We start from the raw sequence: 25,967 nt of genomic DNA on the forward strand, positions 1-25,967 counted from the left end.
GTCAGTGAACACTTGGGTTGCTTCCATTTTTTGGCTCTTGTGAATAATGCTGCTGTGAACATGTGTGTAACAGTATCTGTTCAAGTTCTTGCTTTGAGTTCTTCGGGGTATTTACCCAGAAGTGGGATGGCTGGATCATATGGGTATTAATTTGCTTTCATGCTGCTAGTAAAGACATACCCAAGACTGGTTAATTTATAAAGAAAAAGAGATTTAATGGACTCACAGTTCCATGTGTTTGGGGAGGCCTCACAAGCATGGTGGAAGGCAAAGGAGGAGCAAAGTCACATCTTACATGGCAGCAGGCAAGAGAGAGCTTGTGCAGGGGAACTACCATTTATAAAATCATCAGATCTCATGAGACTTATTCACTACCACAAGAACAGTATGGAGGAAACGGCCCCTGTGATTCAGTTATCTCCACCTGGCCTGCCTTTGACCTGTGGGGATTATTACAATTCAAGGTGAGATTTGGGTGTGGATGCAGCCAAACCATATCATATGGTAATTCCGTTTTCAGTTTGTGGAGGAACTTCCATGGTGGTTGCCACAGCAGCTGCATCACTTCACATTCCCACCAGCCATGCAGTGGGGTTCCTGTTTCTCCACCTCCTCCACACCTTTTTGCAGCGTCCTTTAGTTAACCCTTTCACTTATCACCTAAAACAAAGTTCAGGGGCTGAGTAATGACCCTTCAATCAGTGTTGTAGACCAAAGAATATGGAACTGGAAGAAAGTAAGTTATTCAAGAGGCAAGAGCAGAGTGGTTTAGCTTAAGGGCATAGGCGTCGGAGCATGTCTTATAGAAGCCTGATTTTACTGCTCAGTGGGCAGATGGTTTGACAAATGAGTCTCCCCTGTGAACCGCAGGTGTGCCATCTGTCAGTGGGGATGATGGTAGGACCTGCTTCCTGGGGTTGGGAGAACTCCATGAGATTGTGCATATAAAGCATCTAGCATAGGGCCTGGAAGGACATGAGCACTCCCAGAGCATCACTATTATGGAAAGGAGGTATTTATCCACCCAGAACTTATCAAGCACAACTTCCTGTCAGCTGAGGACCATGCTAACATGCTAGACTTGGGCATTCACAGACATGACTATTGTCTATCATGATTGTTGCTTCTTCAGACCCAGACTTTGAGATGCAGGGTCTTTTGAAGCTGTCACCCATCTTCAGTGACCTAAGCAGAGATGTGGGGGAGGAGGATGTGTAGTTTTTGGAAAAGGAACTTCCCTTTCTAGTTTAGGAATGTTCTATCAAGTCAGCACAATCCTCTGGGCTTCCATGGAGGGTAACTGGCAAGTCATTTGTGGCCACAGGTGGTTCATTGTAGATTGGTTCTTACTCTACAGCATCGTCTATTAATATTCTATCCTTATTCAATTAAACAAGGCCAACAGGCACTTAGTATTTTTCTCACACTGTGTTTTCATTTGTCTTTATTTATTTGTTCTGTTTCACTTCGGGGGGCAGTCTTGGCTGCTTGAGTATGGGGTGGCAGGTTGGTGGTAAAGACCCCCCAGGCTTCCCAGGCTTCCTCTTAGGTAACCATCCTGCCTCCTTGTTTCTTTGGATTCCACATTCTTATTAAAAATTATTGAAGTGGAATTCACATAACGTGAGACTGACTACTTTAAACTGAACAATTCAGTGGCATTTGGTACATTCACACTGTTGCACAACCACCACCTCTAAGTAGTTCCAAAATATTTTCATCACCCCAAAAGGAAACCCTATATCCATTAAAGAGTTACTCCCAATTCCCCAGCTTCCCCCTATCCTCTGGCAACTGCCAGCCTGCATTCTGTCTCTGTGGATTTGCCTGTTCTGGACATTTCATATAAATGGAAATCGGACAATATGTGACCTTTTGTGATGCTACCTCCTTCACTTGGCATAATGTTTTCAAGATTCATCGTGTCTCAAATTGTATTTTTTTCATGGGTGGCTAATATTCCATTGTGTGGATATGCCACAATTTGTTTATTCATCTGTTGATGGACATTTAGGTTGTTTCCATATTTTAGCTACTGTGAAAATGCTGCTATGAACATAGGTGTACATGTATTTGTTTAAGTACCTATTTTCAACTCATATATATGTGTGTATATATATGTGTATATATATGTGTGTATATACATGTGTGTACATATATACACACACACATATATATGAGTTGAAAATGTGTATATATATATGTGTGTGTGTGTGTGTGTGTGTATATGTGTGTGTGTGTATATATATATGTGAGTGAAGTTGCCAGGTCATGTGGTAATTCTATCTTTAATTTTTTGAGGAACCACCAAACTATTTCACACCAGCTGCAACATTTTATATCCTTACCTGTGATATGTGAGAGCTCCTGTTTCTCCACATCTTTGCCAATGCTTATTATTTTCTATCTTTAAAATTATAGCCACCCTAGTGGTTGTGAAGTGGTATCTCCTTGTGATTTTAATTTTCATTTCCTCAATGACTAATAATGTTGAACATCTTTTCATACACTTGTTGGCCACCACTTATATATCTCCTTTGGAGAACCGTCTCTTTGTGCCATTTGTCCGTCTGTTAACTGGATTGTCTTTCTGTTCCCTTTCCTCTTTTTGATCCATATTTGTAACCTCCCCTTCCCTTAAGCCTCTACCAGCCTGATAGCACAGGAGTGACACCCTGCAGAGGCAAAGGAACACAGACTCGTTGCCAGCCAGGTCTGGATGGAATGCCACCTCTATTTGCCCTTATGCAAGCAGCTTCCATTATCTGTGCCTCAATTTTCTCATCTGTAAAATGGGGAATCCTCTATCACCTATATGGTCTCTAAAGATTAGAGGCAATGTAGGGGAAATGTGTATCCTAGTACCCAGTGTGGGGAGGGCCCCCAGAAGACATGAACACTTCTTCCTAGTTTGATTTTATTTCCTGCTCTAGGCTTAATTTGCAGCTACGGCATGGCCTATGAGACATACTACCTTGCTGGATGCCTTAGCATCCATCAGAGATCTGGGATAGATGCTGTAGATAGTGCTGGAGCCAGCCACACAGCGTAGAGATTCTGCACCATGGAGAACGGGAGGCAGGAGGGAGTCTTTTGGAACATCTTGATGTGATGGCTCTGGCCTGCACCCGGCATGGCCTTCGGTGGGCAGCCGTCTGTCTATGTCAACCTGCCAAACCTCACTGATGCATAATTCATTAATCTTAGTGCTGAACATGGCTTGGAACTCACACCGAAGGCAGCAGAAGACAGGAGAGTTTGCGTAAGTGGGAGGGAGAAGGGAGGCTCTTATCCAGTTTCCCAGGTGCCTGTGGCTCAAGGCGAGGGTCAGTGACTCAGTATCCCCTGGCACCATCTCTCTTTGCAGCAGTAAAGCTCTGGGTTGTGTCATTTCCCAGGGACCTAAAGGTCGTATTTGACATTTTCCCTGAGTTCGCCAGTTGAGATGCCCGTTACCCTGGATTCCAGGGCACTGTGGAACAAAGCGTCCAAAAATGCAGCAATTTTGTTTCTCCTCTGAAATCCGCTTGCACAGCTTCCCATTTCTCCACTTATCCCCTCGAAAATGCAGCCCAGATTCTTTTGAAAGTCACTTTTGCAACATTGTCAACCCATGCTGGGTCCCACTTGAAGCCCTGTCCCTGTGTTTAAGAGTAGGTTTGCTGATTCTCTTCTACATTAGAATCTGTTTGCCTGTGATCGGAAAACACTGCATTGCATTTAGAGATATGGTTTCCTTGGAGATGGGAATATTTGCCTTCAGATCTGAGAACCTGCAGGACCACCGACCAGCTTTTGTGCATGGTAAGAACAGAGAAATAGGTGTCTGGATACAGAGCAAAATGTTTTCTGAGCCACCGAAGTACCACAGAGTGAGCCACCTTTGATGTGATAATGTGAGGATGACAACTAGTTTTTGTTGTTGTTGTTGTTTTTAAGATCACTGCCATTTAATTAACCTGTGTGCTAGCAGCAATTAGTTCAAGACATTTAAATGAGTAACACACAGCATGTTCCTTTACACATGCTCATGACAAGGGTTTAGAATAATAGTTGAGTTATTTGTTTTCCAGGGTGATAGGGAAAGGCTGTGTGGTTTTATTTTTTCACCATTCTTTTATCTTTTTTTTTGAGACAGAGTCTTCCTCTGTTGCCCAAGCTGGAGTGCAATGGTGTGATCTTGGCTCACTGCAACCTCCGCCTCCCAGGTTTAAGCAATTCTCCTCCCTTAGCCTCCTAAGTAGCTGGGATTACAGGCACACAACACCACACCTGGCAAATTTTTTGTATTTTTAATAGAGACGGGGTTTCGCCATGTTGGCCTGGCTGGTCTCGGACTCCTGACCTCAGGTGATCCACCCATCTCGGCCTCCCAAAGTGCTGGGATTACAGGTGTAAGCCACTATGCCCGGCCTTTTCCCCCGTTCTTTCAACAACTATTTCTTGAGCTCCTGCTGTGTGTCGGGGTCTGTTCTAGAGACTGGGGATATAATGGTGAATAAGATTTCCAGAACTTTGCCCTCGTGGACTTGGGTTTCTAAACCAGAGGTCAGAAGACTGTGGCCATGGATCAAACTTGGCCCACAGCCTGTTTTTGTAAATAAAGTTTTATTGGAACATAGCTTTCTGTCTTCTTCCCTCCTTCCCTCCCTCCCTCCATTCATTCTTCCCTCCTTCTGTTTCTCTTTTCCATCTTCCTTCCTTTTTTTCTCCCTTCTCTCCTGCCTTCTTGTTTCTTTTCTTCCAAATTACACATGCATTACACACGTGCTAGGCATTTTCACTGTAAAAGATTCACACACATAGTCAAATTTGGGAGTTTCCCCAACCCCCTTACTCTCACTGTCTTTCTCAGTATAAACCCATCTAGCTCTTTTTCTGTAATCATAACTACCTCATATCAACAAATAATGAACATGTCCAAACATTATATAAATGCAGGTATACATATTTATATTTATATTTATTTTGTATAAATATGATCATACTCTGTGTGTTGTTAGGCAGTTGGTTTTCTTCATAAATCAATGTATCTTGGAGTTTTAAACATCTGTTTGTGTAGACCAGGGGTCATCCACCCATGCCCCCCAGGGCCAAACCTGGCCCGCTGACTGTTTTGTAAATAAAGTTTTATTAATATACAGACACACCCATTTGTTTATATAATGCCTAGGACTGCTTTTGTAAAGGCAGAATTGAGTAGTTGCAATGGAGACTGCATGTCCTGCAAAGCCTGTAATATTTACTATCTGGCCCTTTACAGAGAAAATTTTGACTCCTGCTATAGAACCACCTCATTCTTTTTAATGACTGAATAGTGTTCTATAATCTGGAATCATCATATTTTTATTAAATCACTCTCTTATTAAGACATCTCCTGCTTTGCTGCAATTGACACGGCCTTTGGTGGACGACCCCTGGTCTACACAAACAGATGTCTAAAACTCCAAGATACATAGATTTGTGAAGACAACAAACTGCCAAACAGCATGTATAGTATGACCTTATTTCTACAAAGAGAAATAAATATAAACATAAATATGTATATATACATTTATATAATGTTTGGACATATTCTTTATGTGTTGGCATAAGGTAGTTATGGTCACAGAAGAGTTAGAAGAGTTTACACTGAGACAGACAGTGAGAGTAAGGGGGTTGGAGGAACTTCCAAATTGGACTATGTGTGTGAATCTTTTACAATGAAAATACCTACGATGTGTGTAATGCATGTGTCATTTGCAAGGAAGGAAAAAGGAGGCAGGAGAGAAGGAAGGAAAGAAGGGGATCTACTACATGAGTTGTGACCGGGGTGCCTAGAGTTTGACACAAACACTGTGGACTTTTCCAGTGGGGAAGGCGGAGGAATCTGAGTTGTCCTCAAAACTTACAGCAGCAAAGACTTCATGGCGTGTGCACTTATATCCCTATGGCCATCCTGGAGAGTGTCCTTTGGCAGTACATTTTCTCCTTGCTTCTGGCATACTCGAACCCTGATCGAGCCTCTACGGACTAAACCTGACTCAGGCCTTGGAGTCTGGTTCTTGGAGGGCCTGAGCAGTCACTAGCATGTGAAAAGTATTTTGCTACAGAGCATCAGCCGGTGTCAAACCTGCCAGTTGGACACTGGCTGATGTTATTGGTGTAGAATTGTAATGCAGAGAGTGGTTCTGGGGAGCTTGAAATTTCTTTGGAAAGCGTGATAAAATGCAGATTTCTGGGCCCCACTCCAAAGGACTTGAGAAACTTTGGAGCTGAGGGTACTTAGTCTGACTTAGTGAAAACATTAAGCTATAGACTTTTTTTTTTTTTTTTTTTTTTTTCCCTGAGACAAGGTCTTGCTCTGTCATCCAGACTGGAGCACAGTGGCATGATGGCTCACTGCAGCCTCCCCCTCCTGGGTTCAAGCGATTCTCCCGCCTCAGCCTCCCAAGTAGCTGGGATTACAGGCACCAACCATCACACCTGGCTAATTTTTGCATTTTTGGCAGACACGGGGTTTCGCCATGTTGGCCAGGCTGGTCTCGAACTCCTGACCTCAGGTAATCCACCCACCTTGGCCTCCCAAAGTGCTGGGATTACAGGCATGAGCCACTGTACCTGGGTGCAGTGGCTTTTTTTTTTTAAAAGGGAAATTCAGCTTTAAAGGTCTCGGAATACATTAGAGATAAGATCTTTGGTTGCAAACAACAGAAGCCAACTCTAGCTAACTTAGGCAGAAAATGAACTTGTTTGGGATATTATGGGATAACTCTGAGGACTGACAGGAAAGTTGGAGACCCAGGCTCAGAAAGGGGCAGGATCCAGGTGTCTTTGGGCTCTAAGTAGCAGGAATGACTTGACAGCTGATTTTGGGAGGAACCACCACTAGATTAAACTGAGCTTCAAATATTTTTTTCCATCGTGTGTCATGCTATTCAAGATTCATATTTCCAAGAGAGATTCAGATTGGTCCGATTGGCACCTGGTGAGTTCGGGGAAGGTAGTGTCCCCTAGTTGACACCCCCAGTAAGGTTATGCACAGAGTAGGAGAGAGAATTCCCTGAGGTGGAGTCGGGTGAAGGCTAGATGCTCACAAAACCAGTGTCCTCTGCAAGACAGCAGTACAGGCTCTTGGCTCGGATATTGAAATACCTGAGTCTGACTGAGCAGGAATAATTACATAGATGAACATGTTAAGTGACAATTTGCAGCGAGCCCACCCTCTATACTGTTTGATCCCAAATAAGCAAATTTTCTACCCTAACAAATTCATCCTGGATGCAAAAGTTGAAAGCACATCAAAAGCCTGGCTTTGAAGAAACCCTCTAATTTCAGGCAACAGTTCTTCAAACTCTCGTGGAAAAAGAGATTCAGACTTTGTTTCTTGGAGTCACAGTAGGAGAGCCACGACTGAATTATTAGAAATTCCACACTGGTGGGATCATACTTGCTGATGTTTAATTGCGCTCTCTGCTGAGCTCACACTGACTCATTTGCCCCCACAGAAGCAAGGGGCAGACAGAGAGGCAGGAGAAGTTATCCCGTTGTATAAATAACAGGACCTGAAACCACACAGATTCTGACCTGCCCAAGATCGTGCTGGAAGCTTGGAGGAAAGGGAGCAGCATCACAGAATCACCGCCTTGAGGGTGGATAAGCTTTTAAGGATGAGTTGCTCTAAGCCCCTCATTTTACAAACGAGGAAGCTAAGAGCTCACTGAGGTTAAGCAACTAGCCCTGGGCACCCAGCCAGGCAGCCAGCCAGCCCCAGCATCTTTCAAGTCCTCTCCAAGCCCTCAGGAACTGGTAGATACTGTTCGCTGTCTGTCTCTCAGGCTCTGATGGATGGATTTCAGTGTGGATCTCATAGAATCATAGATTGAAATATATTCCAATAGGCATGCTTGTAAGGGTTCATTCTCCATTTATTTTTTCCCAGGATAAAGGAAGCATCTGTAAAATAATCCATAGGTGGCAAAACTATCAGTTTCCTTGAGTAAAATATTTCCGGCTGACCTCCTGCTGGCCCAGAGAAGAGGCTTTTTACTGGCTTACCACCTGAGTACACAATGATGAATGCTGCATTTGCTTAGGACACTGACTCTGGGTGCTTTCCTATGGAGATGACGGAGTGTTGAGAATCCAGATGACAATGAGCTTTTTTTTCCCAGGTGTTACAAGCAAAGCCAGGTCTTAGGGAGTCTGTGACATATTTTAGGATTAAGACCTTTGGGGTCAGACAGAACCAGGTTCAAATCCTGGCTCTGCCCCTTATATACTGTGTGACCTTAGACAAGTCACCTAGACTCTCTGACCCTCTGTTTCTTCATCTGCAGATGACAGATCCCATCATAAAGAATAAAATGAGGCCAGGCATGGTGGCTCATGCCTGTAATCCCAGCCCTGTGGAAGACCAAGGCAGGAGGATCACTTGAGCCAAGGAGTTCAAGACCAGCCTAGGCAACATAGCAAGACCTCACCTCTGCTACAAATAAATAGAAAAAAAATTAGCTGGGTGTGGTGGTGTGTGCCTGTGGTCCCAGCTGCTGAGGAGACTGAGACAGGGGGATGGCTTGAACCCAAGAGATTTGAGGCTGCATTGAGCTGTGGTCGCACCACTGCACTCCAGCCTGGGTGACCGAACAAGACCCTGTCTCAAAAAATGATAAAGAAGAATAAAATGAGCTGATGCCTCTAAAATGCTTAGCGCAAAGCCAGGCATGTAGTAAGGGTGAAATTAATGGCAGCTGTCATAATTAGGACCAAGGTAACTGAAGCAAAAATGAATAGAAAGGGACCTTCAGCAAATCTCTGCTTTTTACAGGGGGGGAATCATCATTAAAGTCCAAGATAACTTAGGTAATGACAGAGCTAGGTCAGGAATTCATCCTCCTGCTTCTCCATCCAGGGATCTTATCCACTCAACATGTGGCCTCTCGTGGTGGGTTGGGGGTGGGGCACCTGGACAGACCAAACCACTCCCTGCCCCATGGGTCACGTGGGCTGGAGGTGGCGATGCAGCTATTTCCTCTTCTGGGCTCCTCCCCTCTGCTGTCTTTACAGCCTCTGATTTCAGGGAACGATTGTGAATCAAATGACTCCCTGTTCCACTCTTTGGCCCCAGAGGGAGGCCAGGAGATGCGGGCAGAAGCTAGCACTGGCCATTTCTCCGGGGGGCCATCACTTATTGGGCTGACAGAAGCCTGCCCACGTTCCATCGGCCCCGGGGAGACAGTGAGAGCAGACCTCTGCGCCAATTTATCTTGGAAATTGTCTGTTCTTCAGGCAAGGGGAGGAGGAAGGAAACCTAAAAGAAACCATCCAGCCACATGGCCGTGAAATCTCTGCCCAAAATCAGTCATCCTTTTTAATAATGAGGGCTGTCACGAGCTCTGGTTCAGTCGGAAATGATGGCCTGTGTAAATATTTGGTCTGTAACTGATTTATGGGTTTGGGAACAAAAAAATAAGATTAGTCACTAATCATAGGGATGCAGGAAAATCAACGGGCCTGGACGCCAACACAGATCAGGCCTAAGAGGCAAAGTCCGGGTCGCTGTCTGGATGAGCTCAGGGGATGGTGGAGGAGGCTGGGTTGTGCTGTGCAGTGGTTCTTCACTGGAAGAGGGAGCCATGGGCTTCTGGATTATTCCATGGTGTGGAGGCAGCATTGTCAGTGTCCAGTTAAAGAACTGGCTGAGACCAGCCCGTACCCCTCCCCTCCAAGATTGCAAGTCTAAGATTGAGTCTCCTTGGCTAACCCTGAAATTGACAACCTGTTTGCACAGGTACCTCTGTAAAATGGGAATATATGTGATCAACTCTTACAGTAGAATTAATAGAGTGATTAGGAACTGGCTTTGAAATCAGCCAGAACTGCCATCACACTCCAGGCTGTGTTGAATTGTGATCTGCGTACATTAATTATCGGGAACGCCGGTTACCTTAATTGCAAAATAGAAGTCATAATTGCTCCAACTCCAAATGAGGTAATGTGTCCTGAGCACAGTGCCTGGCCTCTGGCATGTGATAACAGAGAGATCTTGGTGCTGACATAGGCATTTGTGTGAGAATTGGAATTCCCTCCCCGAGGTGGGCTGGTACAGCCACTTACCTCTCCTGCCAGCTAAACCCCACATGGCCACTCTACGCAGTAAATGCCTCCTGTTGGAAATATGTATAGAGGGTGGGTGCCGGCCTTGCCTCTCTCATGGCATCGAGGAAAATTGGATCCACTGGCGTGCCACCCCTCGCCCCGCTCATTTCCGTGGAAAGCCTGTGAGCGTTCATGTAATAATACAGTGGAAATACTTGGACTTCCATGTATTTGTTTAGTTAAACTGTTTTTATGGAGCCGTTACTATATGCCAGGCTTTAAGCTGGGTGCTGGGAGCCAGAAAGAAGTTAAACCCAACCCCTGCCTTCCCAGCACTCCGAAACCAGTGGGAGAGGCCCATACTCATCAAGTCATCAGAAAAATCAATGTGTACCTCAGAACTGTGGTCAGAGCTGTGGAGGAGACCTAAGCCATCCCAGGAGGGGTGGGTCCGGATGAGCAAAGGAGAGACACTAGATAAAGTCCCAGTGGCAGAGATGAGGGCTCTCGGGGAACCAGTTGATGGGAAGTGGGGTTCAGGGGCTACTCTTAGTGTTTTGTTTTCACTTCCCTACTTTAAGGTAAGTCTAGATCCTATTAAAACAGTGGTTGGGAAACTACCCAACCTACTATCTAGCCCAGAGGCCTAGTTCAGCCCGTTGCCTATGTTTGTAAATAGCTTTATTGGAACATGGTCATACCTGTTCACTTACACATTGTCTGCAACTGAGTTTCTGCTACAAAGTCAGAGATGGAGAGTTGTAATAGAGAGCAAGTGACTTGCAAAGCCAAAGGTATTTCCTCTCCGGCCCTTTGCAGAAAAGATTTGGCAACCTCTGCCTCAGGACATCCTTCCTTTCCTCTCCCTTTCTTTATCCCTCTCTTGCCCTACATCAGAAGCAGCATCTTAGTGGACAAGAGGGGAATATGTATTTAAGGAACGTTTCGTTCATTCTTCAAATCTAGCCTTGCTAGGAGGTCTGTTAGGTATCAAGAGATGATTTGTCACTGAGCGAAGTTTAATCTCTAAATAAGCACTATCTAGCTGTTCTTAAAACATCTTGCATATTTTTCAGGTGTAAATGTTCCAATATACATATAACATATAAATTTATGTAGGTATAGGATATATGTTTAATTTCTAGGAATTTATACACAACTACATTTTCATATTTGCCAACTAAATCCAAGATACCAGTTACCAGCTAACTTATAGCAGCTACTTAGGAAACAAAAATCCAACTCAAATTTGATCTTTATGTGTAACTTCTTGAAAAAATAATGAAATATCATCAAAATATTAAAAGTTGACCCTGTTATTTAATGTCTGTTTTTCTGTTTTCTAGAACTTTTTTCCTTTGACAAAAATAAAAAGAAAACATTCTAGGCAAAAAAAAAAAAAGTATATGTCATATACTATTTATATATGACTACTATATAACTAAAAATTATGTCTTATTTTTATAAAAGAATGCTTCTGTTACTAAATTCAAATAGCAGAGACAAGTCTAAAAGTAACAAAGTGTCTGCTCCCCAAATCCACAGCCCCCTCACCTGCCAACTGCCTCTTGCCTGTCTTTCCAGAAAATGTTGATACGTATGTGTGTGCATCTAAGACTCAGTGCATCTATTTGAAGCTTCAACTTAGGAGGCATCTCACTCCTCTGCCTCTCACCCCCAACACACTGAAACTGCTGGCAAGTCCTGGGAGAGCTGTGTCCCAGTCAAGTCCCCTCCTTCCACCCTCATGACCTCCACCCTGCTCCAAGCCACCATCCTCTCTTGCCTGGGTGACTCCAACACCCTCCTTTCCAGATCCCCCAATTCCATTCTTGTTGCTGTTCTTGTTCCATTCTTGTTGGTCAACTCTCTACACATCTGGCAAAGTGATCTCTTTAATTTGAATGTTAAGTTCTGAGGTACATCCAGGCGTGATGGCTCATGCCTGTGGTCCCAGCACTTTGGGAGGCCAAGGCAGTGGGTCAGCTGAGGTTGGGAGTTCGAGACCAGCCTGACCAACATGGAGAAACCCCATCTCTACTAAAAATATGAAAAATTAGCCCTGGTGTGGTGGTGCGCACCTGTAATCTCAGTTACTCGGGAGGCTGAGGCAGAAGAATAGCTTGAACCCGGGAGGCGGAGGTTTCAGTAAGCCAAGATTTCGCCATTGCACTCCAGCCTGGGCAATGAGAACAAAACTCCGTCTCAAAAACCAAAACAAAACAAGTTCTGAAGTGCATGTGCAGGACACGCAGGTTTGTTACATAGGTAAACGTGTGCCATGGTGGCTTGCTGCACCTATCAGCCCATCACCTAGGTATTAAGCCCTGCATGCGTTAACTATTTTTCCTAATGTTCTCTCTCCCCCGGCCCCTGCAATAGGCCTCAGTGTGTGTTGTTCCCTTCCCTGTGTCTACATGTTCTCATTGTTCAGCTCCCAGTTGTAAGTGACAACATGTGGTGCTTGGTCCTCTGTTCCTGCATTAGTTTGCAGAGGATGGTGGCTTCCAACTCAGTCCATGACCCAGCAAAGGACATGATCTCATTCCTTTTTATGGCTGCATAGTATTCCTTGGTGTATATGTACCACATTTTCTTTATCCAGTCTACCATTGATGGGCATTTGGGTTGATTCCATGTCTTTGCTATTGTGAATAGTGCTGTAGTGAACATACGTGTGCATATATCTTTATAATAGAATGATTTCTATTCCTTTGGGTATATACCCAGTCATGGGATTGCTAGGTCAAATGGTACTTCTAGTTCTAAATCTTTGAGGAATTGCCACACCGTCTTCCACAATGGTTTAATTAATTTACATTCCTGCCAATAGTATAAAAGTGTTTCTATTTCTCCCATATTTATCAAATAATGCTGGGAGAAGTGGCTGGCCATATGCAGAAAACCAAAACTGGACCCCTTCATTATACCTTATACAAAAATCAACTCAAGGTGGATTAAAGACTTTAAAGTGATCTTTTAAAAGCAGAATCCAATTCCATTATCTTCCTTCTGAAAGTCCTCCAACAGCTTCCCAAGGTTCTCAGAATAAAACCCTACCTCCTAACAAGGACCTGCAGTGATCTGGCCCTGCTGCCTCCCGACCTCACCTCTGCCCTTTCCTTGGCACTCACTCTGAATGTCCCTGTCCTGGCCTTGCGCCGGTTCTGTGGGCTCTGCGACATTCCCCCTGCCTCAAGCTGCCTGATCCTTCTTCCTTCAAATCTTTCAAATCTGGCTTCTCCTTGACATTCAGGTCTCAGCCAAAATGCCAGGTCTGCCTTCTCACCCAGTTACTCACTACCATATCACTGGATTTTAATTATCTACATAGAAGCTCTTATTATTGTTATTTATTTATTTATTTATTTATTTATTTATTTATTTTTGAGACAGGGTCTGGCCTTGTCATCTAGGCTGGAGTGCAGTGCACGATCTTGGCTCACTGCAATCTCCACCTCCGGGGCTCAGACGATCCTCCCACTTCAGCCTCCCTAGTAGCTGGGACTACAGGTGTGCACCACCATGCCTGGCTAATTTTTGTATTTTTTGTAGAGTTAGGGTTTCATCATCTTACCCAGGCTGGTCTCAAACTCCTGAGCTCGAGGGATCCACTTGCATTGGCCTCCCAAAGTGCTGGGATTACAGGCGTGAGCCACCACACCTGATGGTAGCTCTTATTCTTAAGTAGCATTTCTTCATTGCTGTTTGTCTGTATTCCCCCATCAGGATATAAGCCCAGGGAAAATATAGCTCTTGTCTGCCTCCTTCATTGCTGGAATCCAATTACTTTACTGTCCTAGTAATATTTATCAGGTCATTTTTTTTGAATTAATATGTATATTTCAAAGACACAATGAGGCTATATCATATCCATTGTTTTTTTCTCCTCTCACTTTCACTTTATAATAAATGTTGGTGCTCTCTCTCTCCTGATTCTTTTTTAACACCTACATAGTTTCCATCAAATGGAATTACCATAATTTAATCGACCAGTCCACTATAATGCATATTTCAGCTGCCTCCAGTCTTTTGCTAAGCACAGTTAATTTCACTATTGTTGGGAGGGGTGTGAAAACCAGACTTGGAGAGGACAGAGACATGAGATGGAGCAAATGATCTAATCGCAGAACAATGCATCATCTCATCCTTCAATGCTGGGGGCAGGGATTGTTTAGAGCAGCCATGTCCAAAAGAAATGTTAGAAATGATGGAAATGTTTTCTACCTGCTTTGTCCAGTGCAGTAGCCACTGACCACATGTAGCTTTTGAGCATTTAAATCGTGGATATAATGGCTGATAAGAAGAATTTTAAATTTTGTCTTGTTTTAATTAAAATGTTAATATCTGTAAAGAACAGCATAGATTTAGACAAAGGGATTTATACTGATCATTAAAGAATGTTCCTGTTCACTTCCCTCCCCATAACCCAGTCACAGTGGCACACAATTCAGGGATATGGGGAGAGGAGTGAACAGGAATAGAGAATGTTCATTATTTAGACACAGAAGGTCAAGAGAGAAGCTGTATCTTGAGGGAAAATAAATCCTAGGCAGACCCTTAAAGCAGGCTGTCTTACAAGTTTGCTCTTGACATCTGTGGACAGGTAGTCTAGGACAGGGATCAGCAAATTTGTTCCATAAAGAGTCAGATAATAAATATTCCAGCTTGGGTTTATGCCAACTCTGTCACAACTAACCCTGCTATTGTCAGGCAAAAGAAGCCACAGACAATATGTATGTAAATGAACAGGCATGACTGTGTTCCAAGGAAACTTTCTTTACCAAAACAAGGTGAGGGCCGGATTTGGCCATTGGTTGGCCCATAGTTCTTCTAGAACCCCTGTTCTGGAAGAACCTGGCTAGAGCTGCCCAGTTCAGACCACCAGGCAATCTTCCTGAGAACAAAGGGAGAACCATGCCCTACCCATAACCCAGGAATTGTTTAGTTTTACACACCCAGATGGCCTAAAAGACAGCATGGATGACCTACTCTCAGTGAACCAGTTACTGGATCACCACATCTGATTTGAGATTTCTGCTGTGTCTTGAGACATCCATACCCTTATTGCAGGTGTCAAAGACTCCTGCCTCATGGCCAGGTCTGTGCTGGTGCAGATGTGATACACGAGTCAGGGTTGCTGACAATGGAAGCTGTGTCTTCTATTTCCCTTTACACGCTGAAGTGTAAGAACACAGTGCATCATACTTAGAGAGTGTGCTTGGTTGGTGTGTGCTGAATTTTTCACCAAGTGCCGCATAACTTCTCTGAACTTCAGTTTCCCCATCTATGGAATGGGTGTAACTCGAGTACCTTCCTTGTTGGGTTGTTGTGAGGACTGCATGAGTTAATGCACATGGAGAGCTGGTACCTGGGCCATAGGAAATGCTCAGGCATGGTGCTGACGCACATGGAGTGCTGGTGATAGCAACCTGAATTGAATGGTTCTGGAAGATTCAAAGGAGCTCAGACTTGAATTCAGTCTTTAAGGATATGTGGAGAGAAGACAGTATTGGGTCCTAGGAGAGTGAAGGCACAGAGAAGCTGAGCCAGAGCAGGTTCAAGGTGAAAGCAGACAGGGGAAACAGTTTGGGCCATGTGCCTTCATGAAGTAGGAAATTTACTAGAAACAAAAGGGATTCATGCCAAGAGGGTGATGCCAGTCTCTCCTTCTGGTGCCACTGATGCCATGTCCCTTCCCTGGCAGACCCCTCAGCAGACCTTGTCTCATGTACCATCACCACCCTTGGATGATATCCCTCTTTAAGAAATGAGGAGACAGGCTCAGAAAGGAGAAGTGACTTGTCCAAGACCACACAGCTGGTACAAGGGGAGGAGGACCATCATCCAGGGCCATTTGGCATTCAGTCCCTGCTGCCCACATCATGTTGTCCATTGTCCTCACCCACATAAAACCTGCCTTTGCACTACAGAGGTCCCTTCAGGGTTACATGGATCATTCTCTGAGAGGTGCGTTATCCCCAGACAGATCCCATGACCATAGGGGAACCATATTCCTCCCAGGCCAGATCCTGTGTCATGGATGCTTGGTTTGAGAGGACAGATGCAGGTAACACCTCTTAGGTACCTCAGCAGTTCTGTTTTGTACCTGGAGGAGAACTCCTTTGCTTCTTGCAAGAAATCTGTTCTTCAGTCCGAATCTCCTTGTGGTCAAGGTCTTGGGTCACAGTGAGGAGGAAGTCATGTAGGTCTCACCCAGAGAGCCTGGGAATCCTAACTCCTAGTACGTGAAGATGTCTGCAATCTGAAGCTTGGCAGGGGTTGATGGGGACAGGGGGTAGTATCCTCTTTTTGGCACCAGAGTGGGATGTAGCTGTGAGAGCCTGGGCTCTGGATCTGGACAAATTGGGTTAGAAGCCTGGCACTGGCCGGGCATGGTGGCTCACTCCTGTAATCCCAGCATTTTGGGAGGGTGAGTTGGGTGGATCACTTGAGGACAGGAGTTCAAGACCAGCCTGGCCGATATGGTGAAATACCATCTCTACTAAAAATACAAAAAAAAAAAAAAAAAAAAAAAAATTAGCTGGGCTTTGGTGACACATGCCTGTAATCCCAGCTATTTGGGAGGCTGAAGCAGAAGAATGGCTTGAACCCAGGAAGCAGAGGTTGTAGTGAGCCAAGATCACACCACTGCACTCCAGCCTGGTCAACAGAGTGAGACTGTCTCAAAAAAAAAAAAAAAAAAAAAAAAAAAAGGCAGCTCAGAACTTTCTGGACTCAGTTTCTTCATCTGTAAGATGGAACTGCCTACAAGGCTTGATGTTAATATTCACTTGTACATTCATCCAAAGTATAGTTTTGGAGGACACGCTGTGTGTCAGACATTTTTCTAGGCCTTGGAGACAACATTAGTAAGCAAGATTGAGATAGAGCTCGTATTTTAGTTGGCAGAGACAGCAAACAAAGAAATTCAGACACCGCTAGAATAAGAATTTCATAGAGTGGCCAGTTCTATGTGTGGTCCCCAGTAACTATCCCACAAAAAGTGGTAGGTATTTTTCTTGTTCTAGTTATGATGCCAAGGAATCCCTTGAGATGAGGTTACTGTCTGCTAGGGTTGCTATGACAAAATACCACAGACCGAGGGGCTTAAACAATGGAAATGTATTTTCTCACAGTTCTAGAGGCTGGAAGTCCAAGATCGAGGTGTTGGCAGGGTTGGTTTCTCCTGAGGCCTCTCTCTCCGTCTTGCAGATGGCCATCCTCTTGCTGTGTCCTTACATGGCAGCTCCTATGTAAGCCGGTGTCTGGTGTCTTGTCCTCTTCTTATAAAGACACCAATGATATTGGATTAGGGCTCTCCCTTATGATGTCATTTACGCTTAGTCACCTCTTTAAAGTCTCCATCTCTAAATACAGCCACATTCTGAAGTCCTAGGGGTTAGGACTTCAACATAGGAACTTGAGGGGGCAACAAAATTCAGCCCATAACATGCATTGATGGTGAGAACCGAGAGAATGTCTTAAGACCAAAAACTCAGTGTGGGGAGAAAAGGCACTTTGGCCAAGTATTCCTTGCACATCTTTTCTCTGGATGCCTTTGATGATGCTATTGTATGCTCCCTTCTTCAAGGAGAGCTTCTTGCTTCCCAGGCCTGGCATCATCATCTTATCCCAATGATGGACACCCTTCTCCACTTGTTCACTGTCATTCTCAGACTTTGTGTGTTTGAGAATTCAAGTCATAGCATTTGTACACTATGACTTATTTAGCCCTTCTACTATTGATGGTCATTGAGATGTTCCCAGTGTTTGTGTGGCCCTTATGAATAATGCTGCCATGAACATTCTTACAAAGGTCTTTTTTTTTTTTTTTCAGACATGGGCACTCATTTTGATTAGGTACATGCCTGGGAGTAAAATCACTGGGTCAGAGCTTTTTTAGTAGATACTGCCAAGTCATTTTTCAAAAACGGTTGTACCAATTTACACTCCCACCAGGATTTTAGAAGAATTCTGGTTGCCTTATATCTTTGCCAACATTTGTAACTGTCAATCTATTTTTAGCCATTTGGGTGGGATCTCTACTATAGTTTACTTAACATTTTTTAGCCAACATCTTCTTTTCCTTCTTTGTCTTCTTGTTCTTCTTTTTCTCTTCCTTTTTCTCCTTTGTCTTCCTTTTTCTCATCCTTCTTTCTCTTCCCCCCTTCTTCTTTTTCTCCTTCTTAGTATCTTTTGCATATAGAAAATAATTACTACGAAATTATAGATTTGACATGCAAAGTCTATTTCTTGAATTTTATTAAAATGCAAAAAGATGCATACATGTCTCCTTTAAAAGGACTGCATGTTCCTCCACACTTGGGGAAATGCAGCTTGTGCTATTTCACTGGCTCATCCATGCCCCCCACCTTTTTTTTTTTTTTTTTTTTTGCCAGGGCCCTGGTTGATTAATGCCATGCGTGGGGAGTGCTCCAGCCAGAAATGAGGGCTATCGCCTGTGGCCAAGAACAGAGCAGATTCTCAATAAACATCCCTGTGGTTTATTGTACATAACGGTTATACATAACGGGGCTTTGCTTTTCCAAACTGTTCCCTTTCCTAGGCTCTGAGCAGCTGAGCCGAGGGCTTGTAAGCTCTGCTGCCCCAGAACATTGTGCATTCTTTGATTTTGAAAAGAGTCTTTCCTGGAAGCCTCCTCTTGGGTCATTGGATCAGCCCAAGAGCAAAGGGTTTAAAAGGGCCACTTGATAGGGACAGCTCACAGCCCTGTGTCAGACCAGTAGGGATTTTTCCTGTTGGGGGAAATGGTTACTGGATTAGCATTTTGCTGCACAGGGTGAGAATGTGTGCTCTTGCCTGTCCTCAAAGCAGGCTTGTGAGGAGCTTGCCTGTTCCCAGCCCTGCCATTTCCTCCCAATTGGCTGGGCCAGATGCTGCAGACACAGTTAATGAGATGCTGAGGGATTTGGCCGGGTGAAGGCTTTTGAGTTCAAGGGGACACAACCACATGTTCAAGGAAGCTGAGGCCATGTGAGCCGGCAGCTCTGTTTCAGACCCCAGCACACTTTGGGAAAAGGAAATGGTGCAAAGACTAAACATCAGTTTGGGGCTTCCCTTGACAATCTCTGTGACGAAGGCTGGGAGAGGTGGGCTGGCAAAAGGGTATCGATTCAGTTTTCTGAATGTGCAACCACCTGCCAGACCTAGGCCAAGGGTGGCCAGGGGCTGACAGAAGAAATTGTCAGAAAAAGAAATTGTGTTTCTGTCCTTGAAGAGCCCTTACTTGGGAATTAACTGGGAAGATGCTGCTAAACCAGCCCTTCTGACTTGCAAATGGAGACTGGGTCACATTCCTTTAGAATTCCCCCCAAATAGAAGGTGTCACATCGTCCTTGCTTGAGGTGGGATACATGGGCTAGGGTGAGCATCTGTAGACCCAGCTTCTGGATCCGTGCCTTATGCTAGATGGTGAGGATACAGGCCCTTTTTGTGTCATGGGCACGGGCCCTAGGGGAGACAGATAGTCCTCTGGTGACCACATAAGTAAATGCAGAATTCCAGCTGGGATGCATTCTAAGAAGGAAAGCAGGTGGTGCTGGGAGCAGGTGTAACCAGGAGATCTGGCTGGTTTGGGAGTTAAGGATGGCATCTCTAAGGAAGTGGTACCTTAACGATGAGTAGGATACCACTAACAAGCAGAATGGGAAATAATGTCCCAGGCAGCAGGAACAGCATGTGCAGAGGCCCTGAGGTAGAGCATTTAGTGTGGTCAAGGACCAGAAAGATGACCAGAACAACTGTAGTCCAAGATGACACAAGAAGTTGGAGGGTAGGTGTGGAGGGTCCTAGGAAGCTTTTATAGACTGTAAGAGGAGAGAACAACGGGAAACCTTTGTGGGGTTTTAAGCAGAAGAGTGACATGATACAATGTATACTTTTTAAAGCCTGCCTTTGACTGCTGAGTAGAGAATACCTTGTAAAGCATCCAAAGTGGGATCCAATTACTCAACCATGAAAAGGCATGTAGTGCTGATCCATGCTAGAACATGGATGAGCCTCAAAAACATTGTACTGAGTGAAGAAACCAGACACAAAAGGCCACATCTTGTAGGATTCCATTTATATGCAATATCCAGAATAGGCAAATCCATAGAGAGAGCAAGGTGGTGGCAGGGGCTGTAGGAAAGGGGAAATGGGAGTGACTAATGTGTAAGGGATTTCCTTTTGAAGTTGTGAGCATTTGAAACTAGATAGAGGTTGTGATCTTCCAATATGATCAATGAACTTAATGCTACTGAGTTATTCCATTTAAAATGGTGAATTTTACATTATGTGAATTTCACCTTAATATAACAAAAAAGCAAAAATGGAACCAAATAAAAGTGAGTCTGGGATTCCAGTGAGGAGGCAGCGGCAGCCCAGGTGAGAGGAAGTTGGTGGCTTGGACCAGAACAATGGGGCTAGAGATGGAGAATAATGAACTCGTTCAAAGACAATGTAAGATTTCTTGGGATATTTTCAGTTTTGATACTCTATGTAAACTGGGCATCAGAAAAGTGAGAGGAGGTTTCCCAGATTCCAACACTGGAAGAGTCCCTTGCTGGACTTGAGAAACACATGTATTTTCCTAAGCACAGGTGATGGCCTGGCGCTGAGTGCCTTTCCCTAACATAGATGTGCAGCCTCGGCTTAGCCCAGCCCCTCTGCACAGCTTACCTTGTCAGGGAGCCCTGACTTGCTGGCCCATCCGGAAAGCACCATGGTACACCCAGGGCTGATATGGCCCCGGAGGATGGGGCTTCCCTTTCCAATGTTTTGTGCCACCTCCTTTTGTTGATTTTCTCTGAATTGGCCTTATTTCCAGATGAGACATCTGTGTGACAGATATCTAATATCCTACAAAGATCATGGGAAAGAATGTCCTTTTTAATTGCATCTGTGGGATACACTGCAAACGTGGGATTCACTAAATCTTAAGTACACAGTCACAGTCATTAGGAACAGTCATTTGTGTCTGTTTTTTCCCCTCTGACCATGCCTTGGTAATGAGGGTGGATGGAAAAGGTGGATCCCACATCTTGTCCATGAAGGCTTCCTTGATGGGTAGGAAGCAATATGGGATTTCTTTCCACCCTACTCTAATCAAATACCCATGTATTCTCTCGTTTTCTTTTACTCCCATTCTCTCTTCTGCCCTTCTTTCTCTCCATCTTTTCATCCCACCGTTCTTCCCTTTTCCATCCTTCCTTCCTCTTTCCATTTGTCTATCCTTCCATCCTCCTTCCATCTGTCCATCCTTCCATTCTCCCATTCTTCTCCATTCCTTTATCGATTCTTCTGTCTTCTCATTCTCACTTTTATTTCATCCATTTATCCTTCCATTCTTTCATCTTCCTCCCCCATCCTCCCTTCCTTTTATCTGTGTTCTCATCCTCCCATCCTCTCTGTCCTTCATCAATTCCATCCTTCTACTTTTTCACTCTTCCTTCTTTCTTTCCATTCTTCCATCCATGCATCTTCTCATCCATCCTTCTGTCCAACTAACCCTTATTTAGATATACCCCTTCTCCCCTCCATCTGTGGCCATGGTTGGTAAAACAGATTGACTCTGAGGTCATTGAGCTCCTGCTAAACTTGTGCTGGGTCAGACTTGGTTCTTCTTGCCAGAGGATCTGGTCTTGTCGCTTGACTCAGTGCCTCAAGGCTCCTGTCAGGATTTCGGAGATGATAGTGGTTATCTATCACCAGAGGGTTTTGCTGTGTCCTCTTCACTCACTAAGGGCCATGGTAGATTGAAAGTGTGTTGGATATAGCTGGATGCAGTGGCTTACGCCTGTAATCCCAGCACTTTGGGAGGCTGAGGCCGAGGTGGGCAGATCACAAGGTCAGGAGTTCGAGACCAGCCTGGCCAACATAGTGAAACACCGTCTCTATTAAAAACACAAAAATTAGCCGGGTGTGGTAGCACATGCCTGTAGTCCCAGCTACTTGGGAGGCTGAGGCAGGAGAATCCCTTGAACCCTGGAAGCAGAGGTTGTGGTGAGCCGAGATCATACCACTGCACTCCAGCCTGAGTGACAGAGTGAGACTCTGTCTCAAAAAAAAAAAAAAAAAAAAAAAAAAAAAAAAAGAAAAGAAAAGTTTGTTGGATATTTCGGGTGAAAATTGCAACTTGGCTTCAATTTTGGCTTCTTCCAGTCTATTTCTATAGCTATACAGACATCTAATTTGACCTGGTCATCATGACTTTAATAGCAGGTGATATCACCTGAACCCTCACTCTGTGCTGGGTCCCGTGCCAAGCTTGTTATCTCATAGAATTCTCACAATAGCCTTCTGAGATTGTGTTAGTATTGTCCCCATTGCCCAGATGAGGAAACTGAGATCACTTTCTCAAGGTCACAATCGGGACTTAAGTCCCAGTCTCTCTGACCCCAAGGCCTATGAGTTTAACCACTAAATTATACTGCATCTGTGTGATATGCTGCAAAATATTCACTAAATCTTAAGTACGCAGTCACAGTCATTAGGAACAGTCATTTGTGTCCGTGTATGGATGTTTCTTTGAATCTTCAACATTGAGCATTTGCGTGGAATGAAATGATGAAATGGAACCGCTCCCCACCCCCCCCCAGCCCCGCCTTGCTTTCCTTTCTTCTCTGACCATGGGCAAGAAAGAGTCCGCCAGTATGTGCTGCTGTAACTGGAAGCTCCTTTCTGGTCCTTGCCGTGAGCCCTGGGGGAGATAAGCAGAGTTGGCGTTCCAGGCACTAAGGAGACTTTGCAGGCATGCTTAGACTCCCTCAAGCCAGTGAGCAGCAGGCCTCCTGCACAGTGGGACTTTTCAGCTGCTTGTGTGGGATGCCCCCAGGCTTAAACCAACAGACTTTTCTAAACTCTCCATCCAGGGATTCTGAAAATCTGCAAGGAGGCTGTGCTCTGGCCACAAGAGGGCGCTCCACTCCCGGGCAGGCAGGACGGGAGTTTGGGGGAGGTGGGTAGGAGGAGCTGAAAGATTCCTTTTGGATGCAGCTTTGAACCAAGCGCTCTTAAGCACACTCCTTGGGAAGGGAAGAAATGTTTTCAAGCCCACTGAAAAGTTTCATTTCATTCAACTAGTACCAAGCTAAGGGATGAAGGATCCAACAGGGAAAACCACATGGTTCCTGACCTCAAGGAGTCTACAGTCACGTGTGGAAGGCAAAGAATTAGAAGGGAATGTGATGTGTGCCAGAGTCTTAATCCAGAACAGTCATTTAGTAAGCATTTAATGAGCGCCTACTGTGTGCCAGGCTCTGTGCTGGTTGCCAAGAATAGGAAAATGAACCGTACAGAGTCATTGCCCTCAAAGACCACAGTGTACTTGGAAGACAGCAAATGTGAAAAAATGGGAAACTGTAGCCATCAATCTGTTTGTCTATCTGTCTATCTATCTGTCTGTCTATCTATCTATCTATCTATCTATCTATCTATCTATCTATCTATCTAATGATCAGTCAATCAATCGAGAGAGAGAGAACTGCGAAGGAACACCCAGCCAAGTCTAGGAGGGAAGAGGGAGTATTAGGGAAGACTTCCTGGAGGAAGAACACCTGACTCATGCTGAAATGAATTAGGATATCAAGGAAGACTTCCTGGAGGAGAGGACATCAGAGCCAAGTCATAAAAGACAAATAGGGTTTAACCAGGCAAAGCAACGGAGGGTACTCCCGGTGGTGGAGAGAGCATATACAAAGAGTGAGAAGGCCCCAGAGCCAGACCCAGGTGTGTGTGTGGGTAGATATTGGGGACCATGTTAAGGAAATTGGGTCTTTTCCAGCATGTGATGGGAAAGCAGGTACTAAGAGAGTGAGGTGAGGGAATGATAAGTTACCTGACTCTGTGGGTTGGAGAGGGCATTATACACGTTAATATTTGAACTGGACCATGGAGTATGTGTAGGGGTTCACCAGGTGGAGGAGGGAGAGAAATGGTAGAAACACTCTGTAAGGGGCAGCTTTGCCGTTCCATGGGGGCCACTAAACAGGGACTCTCCAGGGTCCCCGCCCCGTCTCCTTCATCTATTACAGCATTTTTCTCTTTAATTACTCCAGAGCAAAAGGGCTCAGTGCTGGAGACAGGGGGTCAAAGGGAAATATCTGTATGGGGTTTCTGGGTGGTTCTGGTGAAAGGGTTCCAAGAAAAGAGGTGGATGAAGCAAAAGTGAAGATTTGGGGCTCAGTTCTTGGCCACCCCTGTGCCTCTGACCTGAGCATGTCCCAAATCAAACTTCTCAGTATAGCTGGCCTTGGGGTGGGTGATGATGTGGGGTTGGGACTGACACGCAGGGTCTGGTGTGGGTGCAGTTGAGAGATGCACCCTGGTGCCATATACTGCCTGGTTTCAGGGCTGGGACCACTTTCACCGCATCCCTGATCTCTTTACTTTGGAGTCCTCATCGTTGGGGAGAGGATAATAACAGCATCTCCCACCTAGGGTTACTATGGCACTTAAGTGAGGTCATACATGAAAAGCAAAGCACTTGATACAGTCCCTAGGACAGTCGGCACTCAAATCAAAGCAGCAGTAACACTGTCTGTTGTTGCTGTTGTTATTATTATGATGAAACCTCCTGTTTGATCAAGTTGAAAAATTTTAAATGTCCATGTTTTATGCCTATAATTTCAGAGCTGTATTCTCTCCGTTTCAGATGAAAGCTTAATCAGCACCTGGCTGGAATCCTTGTTTTTAGTGTCTCCTTTCCATCTCTCTCTCAGTATGAGAGGTCCTGTTGGAAATGGAGTAATTTTACCTCCTAATAATCTGCTGGCAAGGAAGATGCCTTGAAAAAAAGAAACAATTCTAAAAGAATCTTAAATACCCTGCTTTTTTTTTTTATTTCAGCAACAGACTGTGAATAATTGCTAAGCCCCTCACTTTCTTTATCATTTTTAAATTTTATTGTTATCATTATTATTATTTTAAAGACAGGGTCTCACTGTGTCACCCAGGCTGGAGCGCAGTGGTACAATCATAGCTCACTACAGCCTCAAACTGCTGGCCTCAAGTGATCCTCCCACCTCAGCCTCCTGAGTAGCTGGGACTGCAGGCACATGCCTCCATATCTGGCTAATTTTTAAATTTTTTATAGAGACAGGGTCTTGCTATGTTACCCAGGCTGGTCTCAAACTCCTGGCCTCAAGTTATTCTCCCACCTTGGCCTCCCAAAGTGCTGGGATTACTGAGATGAGACACTGCACCCAGCCCTCTTTTTTTTTTTTTTTTTTTTTTTTTTAAATTTTAGCAATGTATATTTACCCCAACATTTGATGCTTACAAAAGTATTGTTAGATATTGTCCATTATTATTATTATTTTTCATTCTAAGCCTATTTCAGTCAAGCCTTGCCACAAATTCAAGTGCTAATGTGGACGAGTAGCTCTGTTATTGGACAGGGTAGCTCTATACTAAGAAATGGCCAGCATGTGACAGATCCATTCTTGAGGGCATAGTTATTCTCAGCCTTTGGTATACATTGCACTTATTTTTGATAGTATCAGATTGTGTCATAAGCTTAACTCTGATGGATACTAGCACTCATAACACATTTCTATTAATTGCTTAAATATCACGCCATTATCTGTTTCAGTGAGTTACCTATGCATTACCTTTATGATTCTGTGTAAGGGAGAGCCCCTGGCTTTGTTGCACAATTGTTGCCATGAATGCACCATATTGTAGTGCAGAAGGCAGATGCTCACCCACTGGTGGGGTGAGACCAATGCCCATGTGTAGGATTGAGATCAGACATCACCCCTCTCTCTTCTCTTGAATGAATCTATAACCGGTCATAGATCAAAGGCTGTGAGCTGAGGGGTCCCTAGAAGAGCTCCTCTTTACCTTCCTTCCTTTTACCATTTAGAGATCATTCAACAAATATTTAA

The 25,967-nt window shown here is 44.5% G+C and overlaps 1 protein-coding gene across 5 annotated transcripts in view; it reads left to right on the forward strand.

Annotated features, from left to right (window-relative positions):
• The window catches only part of LOC105495091 (kinase suppressor of ras 2), a 520,600-nt gene that overhangs the window by 277,836 nt on the left and 216,797 nt on the right, over window positions 1–25,967 (forward strand). The window lies entirely within an intron of this gene.

This window comes from Macaca nemestrina, chromosome 10 (genome assembly GCF_043159975.1).
Source record: "Macaca nemestrina isolate mMacNem1 chromosome 10, mMacNem.hap1, whole genome shotgun sequence".
Taxonomy (NCBI): Eukaryota; Metazoa; Chordata; class Mammalia; order Primates; family Cercopithecidae; genus Macaca; species Macaca nemestrina.